Here is a 12,193-nt window from a genome sequence, read left to right as displayed (position 1 = left end):
CCATGAAAACTGCGAAGATAATACCCTAACAAGTGGGAGAGGTGGGAGTCAGCAGGAAAAGAGTTAAACTAAGAGCTTATGCAATATGTAGCAGAAACACAAGGCCTCAATTCAATGTGCCTGTTCCAAACCCTTCATTATCCCATTTCATTTCTTGTATTTGATACTGAATTGGTACCAAAGTTCCTGAAATTATCAATAAGAACATTACCATTGTCACCACCAATATAAGTTATAATGCAAATAGTGCAGAATGTCTTTGAAAGGGCTATTACCTTTTTGGAAATTGTGATTGGCGCCCAGTGTTTTCCCCTTTGTATGTAGCAATTTACTGGTACAGAAAGAGTTCAGAAGATATTGGCGCAGATTTATTCATTAATTGATTCATGCATCAGACTACTGATTCAACAAATATTTATTTAATACCATCTATTCACCTTACAGTGTATTTGGTCTTGGGAATAAACACAACCTTGTGGCTAGAAAAATGACATCAACAGTTATAATACAATAGCAGTAGTAATGAATTTAATAGAGTAAAATGCAACTTTGTCTGCCTAATTGTTCGGCATCATAAAATCTGTGGTGCTTTGCTAAGCTTTGAGGAAAGGGTAGAAATGTCTCAGGAGGAAAAGTGCAGAAGAAAGTGTATTCCAGGGAGAAGAAACTGCAAGTACAAAGATCACATAGGTGTGTGTGTGTGTGTGTGTGTGTGTGTGTGTGTGTGTAAGAGAGAGAAAGAGCAAGAGAGACAGAGAGAGAGAGAGAGAGAGAGAGAGAGAGAGAGAGAGAGAGAGAGAGGGAGAGAGGGAGAGAGAGAGAGGGAGAGAGAGAGAGAGGGAGAGAGAAAGAGAGAGAGAGAGAGATACAATGGGAACTCCAAGTAGTTAGATTTTTTTGGAGCCTGGATCAAAGTAGATGCTCAATAAAACATCATATTGTTTTTATGGTTGTGGTGCAGGATGTGGAAAGCAAGAGAAAGACCTGAGTAGGTTCAGTGACAGCCATTTTGTCAATGTGATTACCTCCCATTTTAAAAGTGGGACAATTTTTTTTTTTTTTTTGTATTAAGACCATGATGAGATCTAGTTGACTTGAAAAAACAAAACTTGAGTTTACTTCCAACAAAAGAAATCCACAGAATTAGATTTATACTCATTCTCAGTCTCTTCTTTTTCTTCCCTCTCCTCCCTTTCCCCACTTTCCTCCCTTTCCTTCTCACATCTTGCTCACTCTCTCCTCATTTTTTTTTTAAATTGTGTAGATACAACGCAAATCTGGGACTCTTGTCTTTAACTTTACATATCTAAAAAGAGACAGTATGTGTTTATAAAATCCTAAGACAACAAACCATCTTTCTACGGGTGTGCTCAGGTCAAGGCAGATTTATCTTCATAACAGAAATTAACAGATAAATTGCCCCAAGAAACTTCCAAAATACTTTTTCCTTGGATTTTAACTATTAATTAAGTACCATTCCAGTGTCCTAATATCACACCCTGGTGGCACTCTGATCTTATCACTCCTGCTTCTTGGCCTATAATAATTTATCTTGGTTACTCTTTTTGCTCCCTGTGACTGCCCTGCAAACCTACCTGTGGCCCCCTGTCTACTAGGGTCTTTAATTCTGCACACACTCACAACTACAGCCACGACCTCTTTTGCCTCTAGTCCAGTCTCCATCCAGCCTTGATAATCAGAGTCCATTATTTTGACAATTTTCTTGCCAGTTACCTACATGCTCTTGTCCTCTTACCTTTCTATCACACCAACTCTATAAAATCTTCTTTGGACTTTAGAATTCCTGCAGAAAAATACATACCGGTGATGACACCACTATAAATTCAATATCTGCAACTTAAGCTGGAACCCTCTATGTTTCAGACTTTTAAAAACTCTTTGACTGATTTCCCTCTCCCCCTCCTCTTTCCTCTTCCTCTTCATCTTAAAAAAAAATGATACATTTTATTTAGTTATCTATGTTTAGCACTGACACTCTTGGAGTTAAAAGTTAACTAACTTACCTGTGAACATTTTATATATAAGCAGAACAAAAGTTTCAGCCTTCTTTTCAACATTGTTCTGCTATGCTTTTTCCAAAAATATCTTTAAAAGCCAGCTGCCATCCATGTTCAGGCAAATTCTCTTGACCACAATTTTACTTGGGAAGACCTGAGCCTTGAAGGATGATATCATGGAACATTTTTTTCTGTCTTTTTTTGTCTCTTTTATGACTCACATATATTAGAGAAACTTCTTCAATGAGCAATAAATAATGACAAACTGCTTGCCACTTAACTCTTCTCCAATTAATGGACTAGCTGGACTTGGATCTTTTGGACAGATTTCAGGTTAGGAATGGGAACAAAGATTATCACATCTTACTGACAACTACCAATTTTTATTTTCTTGGGCCTGAGACATTTAACTCTGTTAGCTGAACCTTCCAAATCCAGTAGGAGCTGAGAAAGTCCAGACTGAACTCATCCAGCTTTTGCCAAGGCTTCAAAATCACTGGTCTTGAATTAAATATGAACTCATCTGGCTGAGCACGCTCAGAAAGCTGTATTTTTTAATGAGAGCTCAACGTATCTCATTGAGAGAAACAGGGAAGAGTCACTCCAGCGATTGCAATGAGTTGCCATCTTCAAGCAACTCTGTGCTGCTAAGTTGATTTCCCCATTCCTTTTCCCAACAATTCCATGCTGATAATCACCTGCAGTCCCCTTGATTTGCAAAGCTTTTTCTGGAATATGTACTTTGGTATTTCCTATTTCTCCCCCACCCCTTAAAGGTCTCTTCTACCTTCATTTCCTCTCCTCTGAACCTTTCATCTTGATTCATCTTATTTTTACTTATATTAACAAGCTCTTCTTTCCTTGAACTTATATTTCCATTTCATATCCACCAGGTAACGTATCTAAATTTAACGTTTTTGTGTTGGAAAATATTTTGTTGATAACTCTTTTATACTTCTCTGCAAACAATAAGTAAATAAATAGTATTTAAATATTCCTTAAAATATTTTGTGTGACAATAGGTTCTAAGTGTTAGATGTTTTTCTGGATTGAGTTATCATTATAATTATCTATAGTATACAATTAGTCACAATGATATAAACACAGTGTTACATTTTGATGACTATTTCACGTGGAAAAAGTTAAATTTATTGGAACTAATCTCTTAATGACATAATAGAGTTCTTATTTATAACTTTTAAATTAATGTACCTAGTTATAAATATTATTTTTTAGAATGTGGCAGGGTACTCCCCAAAATTTTCTTTCTAGTTTTAGTTTTTAAAGACTATGCATGATAAACCTTGTTCACATAAATATGTATATGGGAATGGAAAATATTTTGTTATACCAGTGTCTTTCAGGTCTTTGACTACCTTCTGAGTTATCAGCAAAAAAACAAAACCAAAAAACAAACAAAAAAAATCCCTCTCTGATCTAGCATTAACTTTTATTTTTAATAATGTACGAGTATATGCCAATTTTGTTAAAAGCAAAGCATCAGAAACATCTGATTTGTAAAAGGATTTCTTAGTCGTCAAAGTTATTTACTTTCTCAGCCCAGAAACCACTATTTTGAATTGTTCCTTTCTTTGATATCATTGATGTAGGTTCCGATATCTGAAGGTGATTTGCCTTAGTAAGCCTTTGCTTTTTAAAGTCAGAGAATGACTATTGTGAGAAGGTAGGCAGAAAAAGAAAATCCAGTAGAAAGATCAGTTTCAGGACAGAAAACACATGAACTGCTAAGGACCTGGAAGCTGATATCTCAAATATTCCCCAAGCCTTCATGCTCTTGGGAAAAACATCATCCTTGAGAAGTATGCTAATCCTGGTAGAAAGGCCATTGCACATACACCCTAGTCTGCCTCTATGATTCCCTTTATCACCCTACATCATGATGCTCTCATGTCTGTGCCTTCACTGGAGGGTGTGTTCTTTAAGGACAGCACCTGTATTTGTCATCTATGTTTGCAGAGTGTGGCACATAGGAAGTATTGAATTTATGTTTTTAGAATGAATGTAATAAAACAGTGAATAAAAAGAACTACCAAGTAACTAACCTACTTGGGGCACTTCTTGCTTTGTGCCTTCCTTAAGTAACAATTCCTCTGGATAAAAAGAACATATAGATTATCTAACTTCATTATAAATTAGTTCTTACTTCATTTGCTAAGGGCATCAAGTGAGATTAAAACAAAGAAAGAGGACAAAGGGATCCAGTATGGGGGAAAAGAGTACAAAGAGGAAAATGAAAGACAAATATGGGCCAATTTCATAATTGGGGCCTGAAATGCACCCTGTAGTTGGGGAGAAGTTAAATGACTGAAAGGTTACTATCATCCTAGGGTAATGGAGTCAGAGAAACAGGAAACCTTGAATTCTGTATTATCTGAGGTGCTACAGAAAGATAGGAAGTCCCAATTAAAAGGTAAAAATAATACTTATGCACAGATTGAAGGCAGCTTTGTATCCGAAACTGCAAATCTATGACATTAAAATTCATCCTTTTCCCTACCTGAGTTTATTCTGTTCAAGGTGAGTTTATTCTTACATAGCTCCAAGGCTGATCTCTTGGACTGATAAGGTCTTGGTTGGATTTCCACTGCAGTAGAATGAAGTAGAGGACCTTGCAAAATTAATGTTTCTCTGTCACTCTGAAGATAAGTGCTTGGCTGACCCCAGAAGTGCAAAGCTGACTGTAAAGTTCACCTTCTCTCCATATCCCAATCTTGAAAGAAAGCTGAAATGGTGAATAATTCATCTGGCAGTGATAAGCAATGTGGCCTTGTTGGTAAGGGCTTTGTGATGCTATCACCATCCATTCTCTGCATGGAAACCTATCAAGGGGTTTTACTTTATGTCTATTTCACTTAAGAAGCAAACAAAAGGAACTAACGGAGGTCAAAGTGCAAAGGTTCAATTGGAGTAACTTGGGTCATTTTTTAAAGTCTGATATTATTGCATTTCAGATTTTGATTATATTCCACATGACAGTTTCTCTGCATGGAATTTCTTTATTTCCATCATTTAGTGAGTCAGTTCAAACACTGTAATTTATTGTGGACCAGGGAAAGCCACCATCAGTAAGCCCTTCCACACAGGCACGCTGACCTTCAGTGTACTGTGCTTGAAAGTTTGAAATTTCAATTCTCTAAATGTCTTCAATCCCCCTTCATAAGAATTTCTCCTTTCTCTTTCAGGAGTATATGTGCTCTTACACCTATCACTGTGAAACTTGCGGTAATTTATTAGAAACTTAAAAACCGTAACTAAGTCAAAAACACTGACCTGGAGCACACATCAACTTCCCCAGGCAGCATATTTGGACCAAAGGAAGTCAGGGAAGAGCAGATACACCCAGGGGAGTGAATTTAGTTGTCAACATGCTAAATCTAAGATAGATTAGGAATGAATAATAAAGAGTTATCTTTTCAAAGGGCACTTACATTTTACAGGAATCAAAGTAATAATTTAAACTAAGAAACAATTCTGATATTTAAATGTCTTCAACTAAATAGAAACTTCTTTTTTTTTTTTTGCCTTTCATAGTACATATCAAAATAACACACAGTTTATAGTGCACATCAAAATAACAAGCATGTTTTACTATCAATTTATAAAGCTGGCTTTTCTGGCATCATTCATTCATTCATATGACAGATATTTCTTTTTTGAGCCCAGTATGTGCAAAGCACCAAGTAGATACCATAAGAATAGATATAAATAAGACAGGCTCCCTGTTCACAGGCTAGTAAGATAAGCAAGTGATTGAAATTCAAAAATATTGTGCTGTAATACAAAGATAATTGAGGAATACTGGGACATTTAGACCAGTCTGGATATGCCAGGGAACGTTTTAGTAAAGATGCTACCTGTAAGTATGTATTGGTGTTAATAAGTAGATAGAAATGGATTTCAAAGAAAAATAGCATTATGTTTTAAGACGATGAGAAAGAATATATTTTAGGAAGTACATGTGTTTCATCTTTTTTGAAGTATCAAGTAAAAAAAAAATGGCCTTAGACTGGGCTAGTCAGTTTGGTGGGTCATTTATAATGATTGTATGCTGTGCAAAATATTGAATTTTGTTCTATAGGTGATGGGAAGCCATGAGAAGATGAGCAGAACTGTGGCCAAGTCACTCATCCTCCCTTTTAGGCAACACTTGCTCTATTCACAGGTGCTTTCATTCTACATGCAGCATCTGCCTTCCTTTAGCAACATTGTGTCCTCATCTCAAGTGTTATGGGGCAAGCCATATGTATGAGATATACACACATTCATTCATTTTGTATTTGGATATGCCCACCAGGAGGGTGGGATGCAATACGTGTTGTGATTCCCTGTGATCATGACAGAACTTTATGGATAGAAACAGAGCTTTTCTGGATATCTAAGAAATGGAGCAAAGGAAAAAAAGTCACCAAGAGGAAAATGGAAATGCGCTGAAATTTAAGGCTGGATATTTCACAGTTTTGAAGAACATAATTACAGCGAATCACTTTTCCTTTCTTTACATTCCTCCTGACTGAGAGTCCCTGTCTCACTTTATCATTTTTAATCACATTTGAGAAAGATTTAGAAACACTGACCAAGGTTCTTAGAGGATTATTTACAGCTGCACCATTTAGAATCCACATGGTGCTCTTGAAAAGCTTTTGTCTACTTCCTGACTTGTACCTGCAAGTCTTTCCTGTCTACCTGGGTTCATCTTTAAGCATTTTTATCTTACATGTGTCATTCGTAAGTACCATTCATTTGGACTTCTTCCTGGTCTTAACTGTCTCCATATCTTCCCTGTCATCCGACCATTATTGTTTCCTTCCACCTCTAAGTCTCTTTAGTTTTTACCTACTCAATAGCTGTGAATCTTTGTTTTCCTAAAACACATCAACAATTTCTCATTTCAGAGGTACAGAGATATAACTTAAATCGTAAGATGTCCAGAAATATCTCAATAATTACAATCTCATCTCATCTATTTTTTGAGTAGTGTTTGAGAAAACTATTGGTTTATGGCTCCTGACTGGAATACTTATACCAAGTTATAGAAAGAACAACTCAAATTTACTTAAACAATAACGGGGATTTATGGTCCCACCTACCTGAGAAGGCCAAGAGTAAGGCTGGCTTCAGAATTTGAGTTAGTAGCTCAAGAACACCAAAGAGCCAATTTCTTCTGTTTTTTTTTGTTTTGTTTTGTTTTGTTTTTTCTGTCTTCTGTAATGTCAGATTTATTTTCATAATGGCAGTATGGCCGTAGCAGTTTCAGATTTCATATCTCCACACCAAACTGTCTAGCAGAGGGACTGGTTGACTTGGGCACACAATGGTGCTTATAGCTAGAGCTACAGGTCTTGTCTCATCAGAGTTCTTGAATTCAGGGATCTTTGTGGCCTCAGCAAAAGATTGCAAAGCCTGCCCATCTCTGCGCCCCTTACTTTAAAAGGGTCCATCTCCATCATGGCTTCCTCCTTTAGGCGACAGACTCTGGTAAAGAAATGCAGATAGTTCACTCTTATCTTCAGTCTACATCTTATAAGGGGCTTGGCTGTCCTCTTTGTAGTCATAGAATACATATAAGAGATCCTTGAAAAGGCCTCTGTGTTAAGTTTGGATGGTGACATATTATGTCAATTACTGCCTAACTTTTCATATGCAAACCTTAGCTAGAAGAAGAGAATTTGACTTTTCTGGTCCTTCTGGACTCCAGCTGTCTAGACTTTGAGGCATTTGGTTGTCTTCAGGCACAGAAGATTGCTGATCGCTTCCTATTCACCACACTGGTAATGGAGGCATCCCCCATCCTAAATAATACAAGGTGACAGACCACATAATACCTGGCACTGGATAGGTTTAGATTGACAGCAGTTTATTAGTCACCTATACTCACATCCTGGGAAAGGAGGAACTACATGCCATGCAGGGTCACACAGGGGCTGTAACTGGGAGCAGAGTGAATGAGAAAGGACTGTGGGAGGCAAGCTTTGTAGTAACAAGAGGATGAGGTGCCCCATGTTTCCCGTGGGAGGATGTAATTGGATTCATTGAATAATTTTGAGGGCCAGCAAGGAGGTGAAGCCCATAGGTTGAGGGCGGGGTTGGGAACAGCTGGCCTAATAGAGGAACAAGCTTAGTGGGCATCTTTTCTGCTGGGTGGATGGTTGTATCTGACTAGACCAGGGAACTCCCGTTTAGGCCTTGGGGATGATGTGAAGATCAAAGGTGTCAAGGCAGATTTAAAATTTTAGATTTTATAAATCAAGAGGTTCTCTGTTAATAAAGATGTATTTTATATTTTACTGCTTTCAAAATAGCCATTATCAGGTTAAGCTTGTATGTTTGTTTCTTTTTGAAACTGGCAAGCATTCCAATGTACAGCTTCTTTTTCCTACTGTTGTGCTTGGAATATGCACAATCTGACTTCCAATATACAAAAGCTGCGGTCAAAACATATTTTTTTTTACTATTAAATGGTAATTATTTTAAATATCCCAGCTTGGAATATTGAGGCCTTCTCTCTCCTACGCTATATATTCCCTGGTTAGCCTGTTCCACATTTTGGAGCTAGTAATTTGTAATACTTTATTTATTTATTTATTTATTTATTTATTTATTTATTTATTTATTTAGTAAACTGAGATTCTTGGTGGCAAGGAACAGAAATCAACTCTAGCAAATTTATGCAGAATAGATAGTATAAGTTCTTGAACAGCTCATAGAACCAAAGGAAATTCTGGAGATCCATGTTCAAAAAAGTGGGTAAGAACTAAAGAAGTCTAGAAAATAAAAACTGCACGCAAATAATGGCACCGGAGGAGTCTTGATCTTGAAACCCCCCACCCAATGCCACTGTTATGGCAACGGCACACTGATAAGGGGACTTCTGCTAAACTCGATTCTGCTGTTGTCACCAGTCTCTTGAATCTCTTAAGGATTTTTTGAACTACTAGAGTTTTAAAATTTGGTTAAGTTCACTTCATCAATTTTAGTCTTGTGTTAGTTTTTGGTGTAAAGTTTAAAATAATATATTTGCTCATCATAAGGTCACGAAGATATCTCATATTGTACTATTTTTAAAATTTCTTCTACATTCATATCAATGATCCATCTAGAATTTGTTTTTGTATATGCTGTGAGGAAGAGGGTCTAAGTTCATTGTTTTCTTATGTAGAGATCCAGTTGGTCCTGTAATATTTGTGGAAATCAACAAGAAAAACTATTCAGAGAGTGCTACAGCAAGTGAGTCAGCCACCTCACTTGCATTTGGTAGAGACTCAAAGGCAAGCAGAACACGGGGGAGGCTTTATAAGTAGAAAAATATGAAGAGTTGAGATAGACCTTGATTGGAGGGTGTTGGCATGGGGGAGCTGGAGGCAAGAAAACTAGAAGTGGGCCATCCCGTGTAATTGGTTAGAGGAGTCTATTTGGCTTTCTCCGGTTGCTTATACATTTGTAGCAGTGATCAAACTTAGGAAAGCTGTCAGTTACTGATCAAGTCCTGGCCATGTTGGGACCATCGCTGTGGTTTGACTTCATGGACGTTTTGCTGCAAAGATTGTGGTTTGGCTTTTAGGCTGATTTCTAGGTAGGCTGTGGGTGAGGGTTCTATTTTTATATGTAGTTTGGTCATGGTTCAATTTGCATATTCAGTCTCTTATGTTTGAAACATCAATTTCTCTGCATTCCAATAGCACCTATAACATAAATTGACTGAGTACATGAGTACATGTGCTTCTGGAATCTTTATTGTGTTCCATGAGGCTATGGGATTCTCTTTGAGCTAATGCCAGAATTATTATAACTTCTTAATGATTCTTGATATCTGGTAGGTGGCAATTCTCCCGCTTTGTTCTCTCTCAAGATTGTCTTTTTTATTCTTGATCTTTTTTGTTTTCATATGAAATTTAGAAATAATTTGTCAGTTTCTACAAAAACAATCTGCTAGGATTACTAATAGTGTGGCTTTGATTATAGCTCAATTATGAAACATGATCTTTTTTGCAATATTAAATCCTCCAATCCAAGAACACAGTATATCCCTTCTTTCATTAGGGTCTTCTTTCATTTTCTGATTAATGATTTATTTTCCTTCTTAAGTATTTAACGAATTTGGTCTACTGTAAATGCAATTTTAAAAATATGTCCTTTTATAATTGTTTGCTTAATTCACTTATTATGTCTAATAGTTTATATGTAGAATATATAAATATACATATCTGCTTGTTTTCTCAGTTACTAAGAGAAGTATGGTAAAATCTATATTTGTGTAGTATTTGTCTATTTCTCCTTTTAGCACTATACATTTTCTGCTTTCAGTATTTTGAAGTGGGCTTCTGCTTCTGCTTAGGATATAGAAAGCTTCAAAGAAAATCATTCCATCCTAATAATGAATAAAATCCAGGTAAACTGTAAAATCACATTTTTTTGAAGCCCATCAGAAGTGTCAAGGCAACCCAATATAATACTAAGAAAAAGAAGTCTCTCCAAAGAGAGCTGAGACATGTGATCTGTCTTACTTATGCCAGAGCATAGGAAGAAGGGATCCTTATAGGTTGCAAAACAAGTAGGTAAGAGTCAGCTAAAAACTTAAAGTTCTCCTAATAGCCAATTGTGCATGAACAAGTCATTGCTAAGTACTGATGCGGTGCCTATACAAAGAAAAGTCTGTAGTCACTTGCAAGCCCAGGGACCCTCGGTCATATACTCAGGAGTGAGTGTGGGGCAGAGCCAGAGACTGAGTAAGCCCATTGGTGGTGCAGGAGTTAATAGGGGCTACATGGCAAGGGCATGCCTGAAATATCTGTGGGCTTCCAGACCCGTCTCTGCCACAAAGGGAAACCTTCAGTTCCATAAGTGAGGGACAGAAAAGTCACTAGCTCAAGGAGCACAGACAATGAAAATGTCACTGGTAGACAAGTCAGAGAAAACTCTCTGATTTTTCTTGAATCAAATCTACTATTGAGGCAGGTGTGCTATTGTTGGGGAAGGGTTGGGGAGAAGAGGGACAGCACGCAAGACTCATGAAGCTCAAAGTAATCTGGCTTCCAGGGAGGTGGGGCAGATAGGCTGAAAAAGTCTTAACCCAAAGCTGATGCACAGGCCCTTCCTAAAACTGAGGCTGGACTGAAATGACTGAGAAGGCCCCTTGCCCAGTCAAGAGCCAGCCAGGATCTAGGCTGTAGGAGTCTGATGGTGCAGATATGTGGTTAGAGTTGCATGACGGGATGCATGCACAAGATTACCTTGTGCATATTTGGAGACCGAGCATCCAAAGGAGAGATATTCATTCACTCTAATGTTGTTTCCATTTTGTTTTTTTTTTTTAATTGGAAAGTTCCAGCTCTAGTGTGCTTTCCTTCTGAAGTTCTGCTTCGTCTACAGAACAATGTCATCCTTTTGCACTATGGTGGATGGACCCCTCTCCCAGCTCTGCTATCCTTGAACTGTGACTGATATTTGTACCTCAAAGGCAGGAATCAAACATTTTTAATCTATGAATAACTTTCTACAGTAATTGGCACACAGTGGTGTTATCTGTTATCTATTTATCAATCTACAAATGAAAGAGCAAATTCATGGTTATGTAACTCTTGGCAAATTTCTTGATGCTTCCCAATTTCAGTTTTACAAATCAGTAATACTGAAAAGCCTACTTTTTAATATCCCAGATATTAATAGTTCTCATGTTCCTGTAGGTCTTCATCTCCGTGTCAGGAGTACTGATTTTAAATGCTGTTTTTGTTTGTTTGTTTGTTTGTTTGTTTGTTTTCCAAGTGTCTCTGGTTGACCATTGTGAATCCCCAGAAGTCCTGAAGTGGCAAGTGTGTTAATATGGATTCTCCAAGCCCTTGGTGACCTGTCCACATAGACAAGTTCTTCATGATTCTACCCAAATGTAAATGATTTTGATGCACTCAACAGAAGACTTAGAGGGAAGGTAAGTGAGAGAGCTCAAGCAATCTGTTAAGCCATGTGCTTTGGGATAACGGAGGAATGAAAATACGCACTATTCTTCTCTAGTTTCTGCAGTAAATATAGACCGGTTCTTACACCCTCATGATACAGGGGCATTTAGACAGAGACATGTACTCACGTAAGTACTCTCAGAGAGGCAGTTAGGATTACACAAATTCATAAGCCAGGCTAGAAAAGGTGCAGGCTGACAGGCA

This window comes from Rhinolophus sinicus, chromosome 4 (assembly GCF_057876585.1).
Source record: "Rhinolophus sinicus isolate RSI-liver-muscle chromosome 4, RSI-T2T, whole genome shotgun sequence".
Lineage (NCBI taxonomy): Eukaryota > Metazoa > Chordata > Mammalia > Chiroptera > Rhinolophidae > Rhinolophus > Rhinolophus sinicus.
Note: the sequence above shows the minus strand (reverse complement) of the source record.